We start from the raw sequence: 13859 nt of genomic DNA, 5'->3' as shown, positions 1-13859 counted from the left end.
TCCTGCCTCACTTCCTCCTTTGGCAAGTCATGCAGAGGAGGCCAGCAGGAAGAGCCGGCCTCCACTGGCCAACCTCCAACAGCAGAGGAGGCCAAGCCACAAGCCTCCAAAAGGTGACACGCCGCACTCCTCTACGTTCTCCAGCCTGACGCCAAGGTGCTTTCTCCACTGCTGTCAGCACCCTCTGTCACGCAGGGGTTGGAGTTATCCCAGGGACAGGCCAATAGGAGGAGGAGGAGCGTCTTCCTGAACAGCAAGGGGATCTGGGAAAAGGAAGCCATGATGTTTCTGCCTGGTTTTGAACCAGGGCCCTTTTGCATGTTAGGCAAAAGTGATAACCACTACACTACAGAAACTCCATCTTCTTGGTTGTTACTCACCATCACACAGACCGATGGACAAACCTGGAGAAAGTGGTGACAGCCCTTCAATAGGTCAGCTGGCAGAGCAGAGGACTGGAGCCGGCACTCAGGAAGTCCTCCTTACGTCGCCCTTGTGACTCCAGCTTGAGGGAGAGCTTCTTTTTCTTCCCCTTGCTGACAAAGAGCAAGAGAAGAATGAAAGGTCAGGTGGGCTAACTCGGTGCAGAAGCCCATGCTGCCTTTTCCTGCTGCATAGCCTGAAATGAGGGACTCGTGGCAGTTAAAGGAACTGCTGCACTTTCAGAAAACATCCCACCCATGCACAAAGGGGGATAGAAGAGCCTGTTAGTCTAGCACGCTCCCAACTGAACTACTTCAGCAGCTGCTTGGTTTCTTTTTGGCCTCATGCTTTTCTGTATGGGATGTTGTCAGCTGTGGCACAGAAAAAGGACGTCATTGCGAGCGGCCCATGAAGACAAGATTCACTTTTGCCTTCCTTGCTCGGCTTTACTTGCTTCCTCGCCCTATTCCTGCCTTAGTTCCTGGGTTTCCTGAAGATGACGGGGGGCCAGCAGTACCAGGAGGAAGTTGGGCAGCTAGAGCCTAGTGGCAAAAGTCCTGCCGCCACTTGCCACCCCACTCTCTTCTCCCAGCGTCACATATTGGCCACCAGGGACTTGGGGCCCAGCAGCGCAACGGAAGGCAGTGGACAGAGCCACCCTCGCCTTGAAGCTCCGGCTCATTAAACCACATCTTCAGTCACTGATGGCCAATGAGAGACCGACATCGCTTGCTATTTTAGCACTTGGAAATGCCATTGGTCAGTCATTGGATCTCTGTAATGCTGTTACAGAACAAAGGAAAATAGAATCTCAGTGTGACATTCTATACCTTTGGGGGAGCGGCTGTAACCCCCATAATCCTCATTTTCATATCATCGTGATCTTACATATAGAGCATGACTTGTAAGGTATCAGGGAAAGGATATGTTCTGCTGAAAGTCATTTCTCTACCCATAGATGTAGACCATTCATGCATATGAAGTCATGAGAATTGTGCAGTGTGGTTGTCACTGTGCTGCAAGGTGGGGGAGTCAGCCAAATATTAGCTCCCCAGTGGCAACCGCAAGGAAAGTAACCAACACCCAGACAGGGTGTCAAACAACCCATCGACAGCCATTGTCCAGCAAGGGAGCTACAATGCAATGACTCACCTGCATGAGGACACCCCAGGGGAATTGCTCAGACTTGCTTGGAGAGACGCAGTGATGCTCACCTGACTCTGAAGGGGGCAAAGCCATGAGGGAAGAAAGGACATGATAAAAGGAGAGACATTTGCCAGGCTTTATCTCTCTCTGTCACCTACATCTACAGACACCCCCACACCAAGCAACTGAAGCGCTGATGAAAGGGGAGAGCCTGGCTGAAAAGCCACCAGCCAGCCTGTGGTGAGAAGCATCTGAGTTTGTAAGGGTACTGAAAGGGTTAAGATCAGCTTAGAATTAAAAGCAATGAGGAGTCCGGTGGCACCTTAAGGACTAACAGATTTATTTGGGCATAAGCGTTCGTGGGTAAAAAGCCCACTTCTTCAGATGCATGGAGTGAAAATTGCAGATAGAGGCATAAATATAGATTGGAACATGAAGTGACGGGAGTTACCATACAAGGGGAGAACCAGTGTTGAAGGCTAATTCAGTCAGGGTGGATGTGGTCCTCTCCCCATAATTGATGGGGAGGTATCAATACCAAGAGAGGGAAAATTGCTTTTGTCGTGAGCCAGCTACTCCCAGTCCTTATTCAAGCTCAAATTAATGGTGTTAAGTTTGCAAATCAATTGTAACTCTGCAATTTCTCTTTGAAGTCTGTTTTTGAAGTTTTTTTGAATGGCTACTTTGAATTGTTGGGTGTAAATGTGCTATTGACTATACAAGTCCCGTGTGGTCTCGTGATCTGGATTCCTGGTTTTCACCCAGGCGGCCTGGGTTCAATTCCTAGTGTGGGAACAATGCAGAGCTTTTGCTCAGAGGGGCGGTAGGAAATGAAAGGAATGGGAAGGGATCCTGCCAGCGGGGGAGTTGGACAGTGTTGGGAGGGGAACCCAGAAGTGGGGGTGGGGCAGTGGTCTGGGGGGAGATGAGGGAAGGATTCCAGCTCTGTGGGAAGTTGACATTCTGGAGAGCACAGGCCTGGCATGGGGGGTGGGGAGAGTGAATGTGTCCCTCTAAACTCACCACCAGCAGACTAGGCAGGCTTGGAAGAATTACATATTTGTTGGTAAATGTTAATTTCTGTGTAAAAACACAACCCAATGGCAAAATCTATCCCTCGATAATAATCAAACCTAACAGATGGGCAAAGTAAGAAACATGTTGCTTGAGAACTTATCCTATTCCAATCCTCTAGGGTTCCCTTTTGCCTTAGGCACCACCACATGGGCATTTCATATCCCTCCTCATTTTCACACACAGACACACAATTTCCTTTGCACAGATCCATGAACAGCAAAACCTCCCTGTGTCTATTGTCTCAGCCAGGGCATTCGATTCCACTGAAACCTTCTCTCCTGCAATGGCAATGGTCAGACAGAGGGGATGCGTCCACCTTCCCCCTGGCAATGAGATATTCACTCTCCTCTTCATGCTGCTGTTGTTATTCCATGAGTCATCAAGGATGGAATAAAAAGCTGAGTTTACTCCAGGTTGAGGAAAGAAAGGAGCCACCAACGCCCTCAAAAATCTCAATGCCCAGAGAAAACCTGCCTCTGTTATTGGAATCACAGAGGTGCTGGCAATACAACGGGAAAAGGGACTGTCTGAATTGCCAAGGCAGGGAATGAACAATCTACAGCAACATCATTAATCACAAACACACACTAATCATGCTCCAGCCAGTAGGGAAATGGGCAGGAATTCTTGCTGTTCAGCCATGGCCACACGTACAGACCTGCACAGCAGTGAGTGTGCTGGGGAAGCTGGTCTGAGCAAACAATTTGTAATGACCCTTCAGTGAGAACAGAACCAGAGTGTAGAAAGGCCCCTGTGTTAAGTGGTTTTGGCTGAGGCCTTAGATAGCTGGGCTAGAAAACCATGGGTGTCTTTCTGTGAAGGTTTGATCCTTGCCAGCTAGGCAAGGCTGGTGTGTGGTGTCTCCATGGCTGCACTTTCAGGGTCTGATCACAACAGTGCCATAGGGAGCCAAGCCTAGACATATTCATAGGTTAAGGCCAGGTCAATGTTTCAAACAGTGAGTCTAGGCTGCTGCAGCTCAGTAATGGAGATGCTCTGTGCCAGGGTTTCTCAAACGTCCTTTCACTGCAACCTCCTTCTGCCAAAATAACTTAATACGTAGTCCTGGAAAGAGGGACCAAGCCCCTCCACTCGGGGGGGGGTGCCAAAGACTGAGCCCCAGTGGGGGGAGGGCAAAACCAAAGCCTGAGGGATTCAGCCCTGAGTGGGGGGGCTCAGACTTTTGGCTTCAGCCCCAGGACCCAACAAGTCTAATACCAGCCCTGGTGACCCCATTAAAACAGGGTCACGACCCACTTTGCGGTCCTGACCCACAGCTTGAGAACCACTGCTCCATGCTGAGGGGGGAGAGTTTTCCTGTTGGTGTAGTCAATCCACTTCCCCAGGAGGTGGCAGCTCTGTCATGGGGAGAAGCTATATCAGTGGGGGTGCAAGCTGTGGTGTTTACCACATTTAAGAAGTTTAATCAAACCCCATTTTTAAAACCACCTGTGGTCTGGGAATGGCAAAGGCGCTCGATGAAGCAGGGTCTGTCCTTCAAAATCCTGGAGATCACGATTCCATACTCCTGTTGCACTGGAGGTATAGCTCAGTGGTAGAATGTTTGATTGCAGATCAAGTGGTCCTTGGTTCAAACCCACATGCTCTCTTTAAAAAAAAGAAAGAAAATTCATTTCCATTCTCCATTATGTTCAGGAGCTCCCCCATACAAGGATGCTTGAAATGAATGTGAACACTCAACATTTCACTGTCCAAATGCATAAAAACCTAGCAAACCTGTCCATCAGCTGAAATCAGTTCCAATCCTCTAAGTGTCTAGTTTATGTTTTCGTCAATTAAACAAAGGTATCATTCCCTGAAGCAGAGCACAAGTTTGAAATACAGGCAGCATAGAGCCAATATTCATAATGTCAACTACAAAAAACGATACACATCTAGAGATAGCATCATTATAATCAGCCAATCAGAACCTCTCCATAGACCCCTTACACAACCACTTCTCTGTAATATTGGCTGCAAATATTGGTGGTCGCAATGGTGATCTATACAGTTATAGATTATGTCAATAACGTCACAAGAGGTGACACAGCATCAGCGAGACTGATACTGGAATACTGCCTCCAGTTTTGGTGTCCTCGTTTGAAAAAGATGTTGTGAAATTGGAGCTGGGGCAGCAAAGAGCCACCTAATGTTCTGAGGACTGGAAAAAATACTTTCTAGTGAGCTATTGAAAGAGCTCAACCTGATTAGCTTATCAAAAGAAGATTGAAAGGTGACTTCATTGAAGTGCCTTAATGGAGAGAAAAGATTGGGTATTAAAGGACTCTTTAAAATAGCAGAGAAAGGCATAAGAAGACCCAATTGCTGGCAGGTGAAAAGAGACAAATTCATATTACAACTAAGGCACAAATATTCAACAGCGAGGATGATTCACCACAGGAACAAGCTACCAAGGAAAGTCGTGGATTCTCCAACTCCTGATGTCGTTTAATGAAGACTAGATGCCTTTCTGGAATGTCTTTGCCTCAAAAGTAGCTCCTGTCCTACAGGAGGCCTGTGATATGCAGGGGGTCAGATTAGATGCTCTAATGGTCTCTTCTGGCCGTAAAGTCGACTAATTTCTGAAAAACTGAGTGTAGCATTGGGAGCAGCGTCTGATGTTTCCCTGTCTAGCCGGCTTGCTGCCTAGAACGAACGCTCCTTGAGTGGGGTGATCCACAGGGAGTAGCTCAAACCTCCAAAGTGCCTGGCCAGGGGCAGGACATTGGCCCAGCAAGGGAGGGGTGTGGCAGTGACATCACAAAGGCCTTTTGCAGGACCTCAGCCTATTGGTCCAAGGTGGTGGGGAGGTGGTGACCTCACAGAGAGATGCTGACATCAGCCAGGCAGGACAGGGGCGAGGGACCAGGGAAACCTCAGAGACCCCTGTGGCTTTGCTCCAGCAAGTCTCCTTCTCCAGGTCTCTCTCTGAGGACTGAGAGAGTATTCGGGATCACGGACGTGAGCGCCAGGAGGAACCTCTTTCGAGTTTTCAATGATTTGACTAGAAAACAGCCATCCCTGTTTAGAAGGTAAGAGCCTCCTTTCTGAGCCTTAGCTTCTCCCTCTTTCGCGTAGGGATAATAATGATCCGCTCCTGCCTACCTCACGGTGGGTGGAGGCAGGGCCGGCTCTAGGTTTTTTGCCGCCCCAAGGATAAAAAAATTTGGCTGCCCCCACCCCAGCCCTGGGCTCCTCCCCACAACCCTTGCTGCCCGAGCCCTGGGCTCCCCCACCCACACCCCTGCCTCCCCAGCTCTGGGCCTCCCCCCCCACCTGCACCCCCCTGCCGCCCCAGCCCTGGGCCTCCCCCCCCGCCCGCACCCCCCTGCCGCCCCAGCCCTGGGCCTCCCCCCCCACCCGCACCCCCCTGCCGCCCCAGCCCTGGGCTCTCCTCCACAGACACCCCATGCTGCCCCAGCTCTGGGCTCCCCCTTCCCCACCAGTGCTCCCCGACCCACACACCCACTGCTGCCCCAGCCCTGGGCTCCCCCCACCACCTGCACCCTCCTTCCGCCCCAGCCCTGGGTCACTGGTAACTTGCTCCCAGGGTGGGTCATTCAGCAGGAATTTTGGATGTGCACAGAACACAGACAGGACTGGTTCCCGCATGGTTACAGAACTGCAGTAAAGTGGAACAATTTTCAACTTGTGTGATTGGAGGAGATCTGGATCCATATTATCAGACTGTCCTCCATAAATGAGGAAAAGTTGAGGTGCCTTTATTATTCTTTGTTTCTATGGGGAATTTGCCAGTGCAATATCACCGTCTTCCTTTTAAACAAACAAAACTAGAAAAAAATGGCAATCGCTGTTGAAAATAGCAATTCCAGTCCTAAAAACCACTGGGAAGCATTTCTTGCTCAATTTTATCTAGTAGGATGCCCCTGAAACAATGGGAGAGAGAAACCTGAATCACTGAAAGTGCAGCCATGGAGACACCACACAGCAGCCTTCCCTAGCAGGGACAGGGGGGCGAGAAGGGACGTCATCCGAGCTCCCTGCATCCAGGTCACTTTCCTCAGCCGGGCTGCGTCAGGGGAGGGCAGAGAGCAGCAGCTTCTGATGCTCCCCTCACAGCCCGGCCCAGGTGGGGAAAGTGACCAGGACGCAGGGAGCACATAGTGTTGCTCCTCGCTCCCCCCAGCCTCTATGGGGCCACGGAGGAGCACTGGGGCAGGGGAGAGCAGTGAGCACCTTTGCACGGCCACACGGTGCCCTTTGACCCCCTGGAGCCCTGGGCGGCTGCCGGGGGCCCCACCCCTAAGGCCGTCCGGGCTCCCCAGCACGAACAGCAGAGACACAGGCAGACTGGCCACCCACTGAGCAGAGGTAGCCTGGGCGGCTCGTAATGGAGGCTCGGGGGGGCTCAGCCTCCCCAAACCTTGCGTCGCCAAGGGGACAGTGGGGCCCATGACTAGGGGCCCTGGCCAAATTGGGCCCCCCTGGGAAAGTCTCCCCCATGGGGGCCCCAGGGCTGGAGGAGCTCCCACTCCCTGCTACGGCCCGGGGGCTGCAGCAGGGGCACAGAGCGTCTCTGGTCTCGGGGCCGCAGCGGGGCAGGGGTAAAGGAGTGACAGGGTGGGGCCAGTGGGGGAAGGGGTGGAACAGAGGTGACAGTGGGTGGGGCCGTGGGTGGAAGGTGTGGAAGGGGGCGGAGCCACAGACAGAAGTGGGGGGGGTCATGGTTCCGGTGCTGGGGCCCCCCACACTTGTTCTCCCTTTCCCTGGGCTTTGGCATCACCAGCCCCTGCTTAGCGAGTAGGGGTCAGTGGTCCCCAAAATGTGGGGCGTGACTCCTAGGGGGACACAGAGGAAGATTGATGGGGGCACCTCAGGGCCTGAGCCAGCCCCCATGGAGGGAGCCCCACTCAGCCCCACTCTGCCCCAGCTCTTCCCCAACCCCACCCTCAGCCTGGGCCCCTGGCTCCCAGCCCGGCCTCGACCCCCTGACCCCTGTCCGCACCCCCCTCCCCAGCAAGCAACGGCCCCACTCCCAGCCCCGGTTCTCGACCGTGGCTTCTGAGGGGCCACAGCCATAGACACGAGGGCGCAGTGTGAAATGTTTGGGGACCACTGGGTGAGGGTGACGTCCTCAATCACTTCTCTGCAGTCCAATGAAAGCGATTCCTCACCCACCCACCCCTCCGTCAGGATGGCCTAGGTACGTTCCGCTGCCCTTCACTCGTACAGGAAAGAGAATAACATTTCATTCCACTCAATGCTAAAGTGATGTGTAACCCACCACCATCCCAAACTGGTCATTTTGGGGAAGTGGCCCCGTCATGCTGCATAGCTAGGCAGAGTAGGGGTGTCTATGCAAACACGGCCTGTTCCTGAAGTCTTCCCCCAGCTCCTCACTAGATGCGAGGGGGGAGCTCATTCAGCCCCTGCTTACGCTTAGTATTGGGAAACTCCTTAGTGTCCCTATCTCTGCTGGCCTTAGATTTCTCCTCCTGTCCCTATTTTAGCAGCTCAGATGAGGTGGCTACGTGGTTAAGGTGATGGACTGCTAATCCATTGTGCTCTGCACGCATGGGTTCAAATCCCATCCTCATTGGCTGCGTTTAGTCTTCATTCTCCTTTACAGACAACCATCTCCCCCCTTGGTACAATGACAGATCAAACAATGTTGCTTCTTGCAAACAAAAGCCTTCTCAGAATCTCAGCTGCACCCCCTGCTTCAAATAAAATGTCTAAATCCCAGATTTCTAAAAAAAAATTCTCTGGTCCTGCATTATTTAGTTTTTATCTCAAAAGGGAACAGCCTCATAATTTCCCCCTAACACCCTGGGACCTCCCCAGATAATTAAAATACCTCCATTCTGAGCAAGGTCACAACAGTGAACCAGAGCTAGTGTCTAGGCCAAGCTGTTCTGAAGGAGACAACTCGACCATTTTCTCTCTGCTTCCCTTGGCAAGGTCTGACTGAGAAAACAAAATTCCCCAAACTGAAAATTTTCTGCTGAAAAACCACTACTAGTCTGTTTGGGGACTTTGGTTTGAATGTACTATTATTATTCTCTTCTGATTTCTGAATCAGTTTTGTCATCCAGGTGTATTTCCAGCTGTTGAGTTGTGGGGGAGAGAGGCCAACTCATGATGTCTCTACCCCCCTTTCATAGTTTCTTCCAACTGGCTAGGAAGTACCTTTGCTAGGATGTGAGTCAAGCAGTGCCCATTGTTGCTGTGCTATCTCGGAGAAGTCTGCATTGTACACGGTTCCTGGGATAGTCCTTGGGAGTGTGGATCCCTTTAATGGGCCAGCAGCGAGTCTGGCTCCTCCCTTGTCACACCTGAAAGGCTGGTGGGGGGCATTTCCCAACCTCATCTCAGTCACACACACAGAGCAAAACTTCCCAGCCAATGCTACACACACAATCCAACACAATAGTAATGTTCAACAGACCAAGACTTTTGAAATGACACCTCACCAGGCAGACTTTGTACAAACTGTATCATCATTATATGCGAGCAGTGAATATGGGGCTTCCAGGGTGCTGCTCTGAGCACAGCGAGCCTCCCCTGGGCTGACATTGCAATGGAGACGGACCCTTAGAGTCCATCTCTCCTGGGATAAAGATGGCAGCACGGCTGGCCTGGACCATCTGACGTGGGCTCATGGTGCTAAAGCTGAGAGGCTAAAAACTGTGGTGCAGATATTTGTGTTCACACTGAAGCCTGGGTTCGGAAACCCTCACCCCTCGTGGGGTCTCAGAGGTTGGGCTCAAGCCCATCTGTCTGCCCTGTAATTTTATAGTCTTGCAGCCCAAGCCCCATAACCCTGAGTCAGCTGACCCGGGCTTTGAGACAGGTGCCCTGGGTGTGTTAATCGCAGTGTAGACATAACATTAGGCTACGTCTCCAGTGCAATGAAACACCCACGACTGGCCCGTGTCACATTAATCAGGGTCATGTGGCTTGGGCTGTAAAGTTGCAGTGTCCGTGTCTTGGCTCAGGCTCAGTCCCCTGCTCCAGGAGCCCAGAAGGTTGGGAGGGGGTTTAGCAAGTGGAAATGGTAAAACCGCAGGGGAGTATTACCCTGGACTCATGGCATTTCTCCATTGGTCTGTCTGCTCTGGGGCAGGGACAGAAACACATCCTGCTGCTTTTGTTATTTAAAAGGGCAGGTTAGGATTTTCATTCTCAGACACGGTGCACAAAACAGGACGCAACCCTCGGCATAAATGAAACGAGCTGCCCACAGGTTCTGGCAGCCACAATGAGTATTTGGTGTGAGAGCTCAGACCTGCCCCTGTCCCAGAGGGACGGGATCGTCTGTGAGGGGACTGGACCACTGACCTATCAGCTCCTAACTCCCAAACTTTCAGTAACTCTATCCTCAGTGCCTGTGAGCGTAATTTAAACCATAAGAAAAACCACACTAGGCTAGACCAACGGTCCATCTAGCTCTGAATCTTGTCTTCTGACAGTAGCCAGTACCAGGTGCCCCAAAAGCAACTCAGTAAGGTACCACTGGAACTTGAACCCAGGATCTCCTGTATACAAAACCGTGGTTTTAGCCAGCTAAGCCATGGTGCCTACAGTTGCTGAAGGGATCATGTCTGCACACACCTGACTCTCTGCCAACCCCCATCTGGGCCTGACAAGCTTTGCTGGTGTTTGGATTCAGTAAAGCAGAGGAGCAGGTGAAGTTTTACTCCCAAGATTCTTTGGACAGGTCGACACTACAAAATTAGATCGGTGTAACTACATTACTCAGGGGTGTGAAAAATTTACCTCCCTAAGCAATGCAGTTATATCAGCCTAACCCCGGTGCAGATAGCGCTGTGCCAACAGGAGGGCTTCTTCCATCAACATAGCTTGGGGAGGGGCTTGGTTAGTGAAGATGAAGAGAATAGGTGGCTCATGGCTCTTGCATTTGGGGAGGCTGGGTGTGAGCGCTGGAAGCTCCCTAGAAGTGGGGGGCCCATTGGTGCCCAGACCATGGCACTGCCCCCCCACCCTTCTCTCTCTGAGGCCCCACCTGTGCTCCCCCCTAGCTCCTGTTTGGCCACTTCCCACCCCCGCTCTTCCTCTTTGGCTGAGGACGGCTGATCCACCTCTCGCTCGCTCCTCTCCTCCCCCAAGGCCTTCCTGCCTCCTGCTCGTGCCTCTCCACCCCCTATCACACGGTCTGCCCACCAGCCACCACCTCTCTGACCCATTACTGCAACCCACCCTGCCCACCACCCACACCTCTCTGCCTCTCCCTTGAGACCTGCCCTGCACCACTTGCACCTCTGTGCCCCTCCCCTGAAACCTCCCTGCCCACTGCCCCCACCTCCAAGACCTGCCCCACCCGAGACCCACCCTGTCCACGTCTTTCTTCGGTCATCTGTTGTTATTCCATGAAACATCAAGAATGGAATAAAAAGCTGAGTTTACTCCAGGGTGAGGAAAGAAAGGAGCCACCAAGCCCCTGGCATTGCTGCTTTAAAGTGTTTTAATTAAACCGCTGTTGCATGTCCACAATATGCCCCTTGTGTCACGAGAGCACATCCACAGACAGCAGTGCACTGTGGGTAGCTATCCCACTGTGCAACAGGTGCAGGGTGATTTGAGAAGGGTTTGCGATGACTCAGAGGATGGCATAGCATCACACGATACAGGTTTCTCCATCCCATTGTTCCATGGGCATCCTACTGGATTGCGAGCTGCTTTTCAACTGCAGTGTGGAGACTGTTTGTGTGTGGGGAGAGACAGTGTGTGTGTTGGGGGAAGTGTGTGTATTGGAGAAGAGTGAGTGTGTTGAGATAGGTAGGAGCGGATCATTATTATCCCTACTTGAAAGAGAGAGAAGCTAAGGCTGAGAAAGGAGAATTGACTTTCTTAGGTCACACGCCCAGGCAGGGGCAGAGTTGGGAATAGGACCCAAGAGCCCTGATTTTCAAACTAACCATCGGATCTTGAATTTCAGACATTGAATGACCTGAGTAAAGTGCTCTCAGATGAGCTCCAGACCAACAACAGTGCACAGGAATTATTCAGCAAGTATTTGAGGAGAACTGCAACGTTAGAGAGAATCATGAACTGCTCAGAGACCATTAATGCAGAGAAGCAGTAAAATTTATCAAACACAGAACTGGTTCTGACTTATTTCCTTGGTCTTAAAAGAGAACAACAAAGACCTGAGTCTCCTCCCTGTCAATAACCCCCTGCTCAGCCAATCAGGGTAGAGACTGAGGATGGGCGGCTGAGGGTTCTCACCAGAGAGCACAAAGGATGGCCCAGGTCACTGGGGGGGAAAATCACTGCCCGAGCACTATTTCAGCCCCACATTTTTGGATGGACCTCCCACAGTGAGAGCTGCAGAGCACTCCCCCGCAATACACACACACACACCTCTCCTAATGTTGGGAGGGGAACAGGAGAAAGGACAAAAGAAGCAAGAGACGAAGAGAAAGGAGGGAGGGAGGGAAAGGTGAAACAAAAACAACAAATCCTAATGTCCCCAGTGATTATAAGGGACAAAATCCCAGGTGCGCCATAAACTTCTGCCTCCTTAAGCTCATGTTTTCCATGCCTAGAATTCAACTGTCACCAGCTGGATCAGACTGAACAGGTTTCAAACCTCCAGGAGGCTCTTACCTTCTAAACAGGGAGGGCTGTTTTCTAGTAAAATCACTAAAAGGGAAGGAGAAAACTGAAAAGAGGTTCCTCCTGGCGCTCACGTGCGTGAACCCGAATACTCTCTCAGTCCTCAAAGAGAGACCTGGAGAAGGAGACTTGCTCAGGCAAAGCCACAGGGGTCTCTGAGGTTTCCCTGGCCCCTCACCCCTGTCCTGCCTGGCTGATGTCAGCAACTCTCACTTCCCCACCACCTTGGACCAATAGTCTGAGGTCCTGCAAAAGGCCTTGGTGATGTCACTGCCACAGCCCTCCCTTGCTGTGCCAATGTCCTGCCCCTGGCCAGGCACTTTGCAGGTTTGAGCTACTCCCTGTGGATCACCCCACTCCAGGAGCGTTCGTTCTAGGCAGCAAGCTGGCTGGACAGGGAAACATCAGACGCTGCTCCCAATGCTACACTCAGTTTTTCAGAAATTAGTTGACTTTACGGCCCAAAGAGACCATTAGAGCATCTAATCTGACCCCCTGCATATCACAGGCCTCCTGTATGACACAATAGCAGGTGAGGGAGGGGGTTGAGGAGGCGAGTGGGCAGGCAGTGGTGAGCCGGCAGCACGGAAGGGGAGGGCTGAGGAGGCGAGTGGGAGGGGCTGGTGAGCCGGCAGCAGGGGACTGAGGAGACGAGCTATAAGTCAGTGGCTGACCTGTTCTGCTGATCTGGTCTGGCTCCCAGCCCCTCTCCAAGGGTTGCAGCTGTCTGGAGGTGCTGCCTTCCACGCCTTCCTCAGTCCCACCTCATTCACTCAACAGGGTGACTGATTACAAAGTGGGGGAAAGATCTTATTCTACTTCTAGCAAGAAGCCATTTTCCTTTTACCTTAATTATACTACCTTAGAGGCCCGCTATAACATATAACCAAGGTTCAATGCCACCGTTTTGGTGGGGTGGTGCTGGGGAAGGAGGGTTTGTTTCCATGGGGCGGGTGGCGCTTCGGGGGGATTCTTTCGGGGAGGGGCTCCGCAGCGCTGGGGGGTGGTGTTCAGTGAGGCCGAGGGGGTTTCATCCCTCAGCTGTTTTCTTTGGAGTAATATTGCCCTCGACGCTTTACGAGTTGTGCAGGCCTGGACTAAACCACAGACTCTGGACTCAGCATTCAAGTATCCTGCAGTCTGAACTTCGCATCTGATACATTCCCTCATTGGCTACCATTGTTTGGCCAGCAGGGAAGTGCTTCTTGTCCAACAAGGCAGCCAGATTGGGACCCGTAGGCATGGAATGGCTCTGAAGGAATCAGCTGTTTCTCTCTGTGCTTCATCTAACTTTGGATCCAAATGGTAAAAGACAGTTGTGCCCAATTTAATCATGGCATCCTTCAGGAGTGTGACCAATGCCACTTAACTAGGGAGCAGGTTCTAAAAATAGTTTACCTGGGCCACAGGTCACCATAGCTTCCATCTCGGGGGTGAAAATCAACTACTAGTACCTGCAATTTCTGCCTGAGTTCTTGTAAAATCTTTGACCTTACTTGGAGTAATTTGACACTTCTCTGACGTAGAATTCTTCACCAACCGCACAACAGATCAGTAGGGACAGTGAGGTACAACTCCCCCAATTATGCCCCTTATTTCTTTAATCTGGTGGC

The 13859-nt window shown here is 51.7% G+C and overlaps 2 non-coding genes across 2 annotated transcripts; one reads left to right on the top strand and one right to left on the bottom strand.

Annotated features, from left to right (window-relative positions):
• Positions 1 to 283: 283 nt before the first annotated feature.
• On the bottom strand, positions 284 to 356 carry TRNAV-AAC. Its single transcript has one exon. It is a non-coding gene; the product is annotated as a tRNA-Val (tRNA).
• Positions 357 to 8124: 7768 nt separating this feature from the next.
• On the top strand, positions 8125 to 8206 carry TRNAS-GCU. Its single transcript has one exon. It is a non-coding gene; the product is annotated as a tRNA-Ser (tRNA).
• Positions 8207 to 13859: the final 5653 nt, after the last annotated feature.

Source organism: Mauremys reevesii, linkage group 14 (assembly GCF_016161935.1).
Source record: "Mauremys reevesii isolate NIE-2019 linkage group 14, ASM1616193v1, whole genome shotgun sequence".
Taxonomy (NCBI): domain Eukaryota; kingdom Metazoa; phylum Chordata; order Testudines; family Geoemydidae; genus Mauremys; species Mauremys reevesii.
Note: the sequence above shows the minus strand (reverse complement) of the source record. Positions and strands in the feature narration are given on the sequence as shown.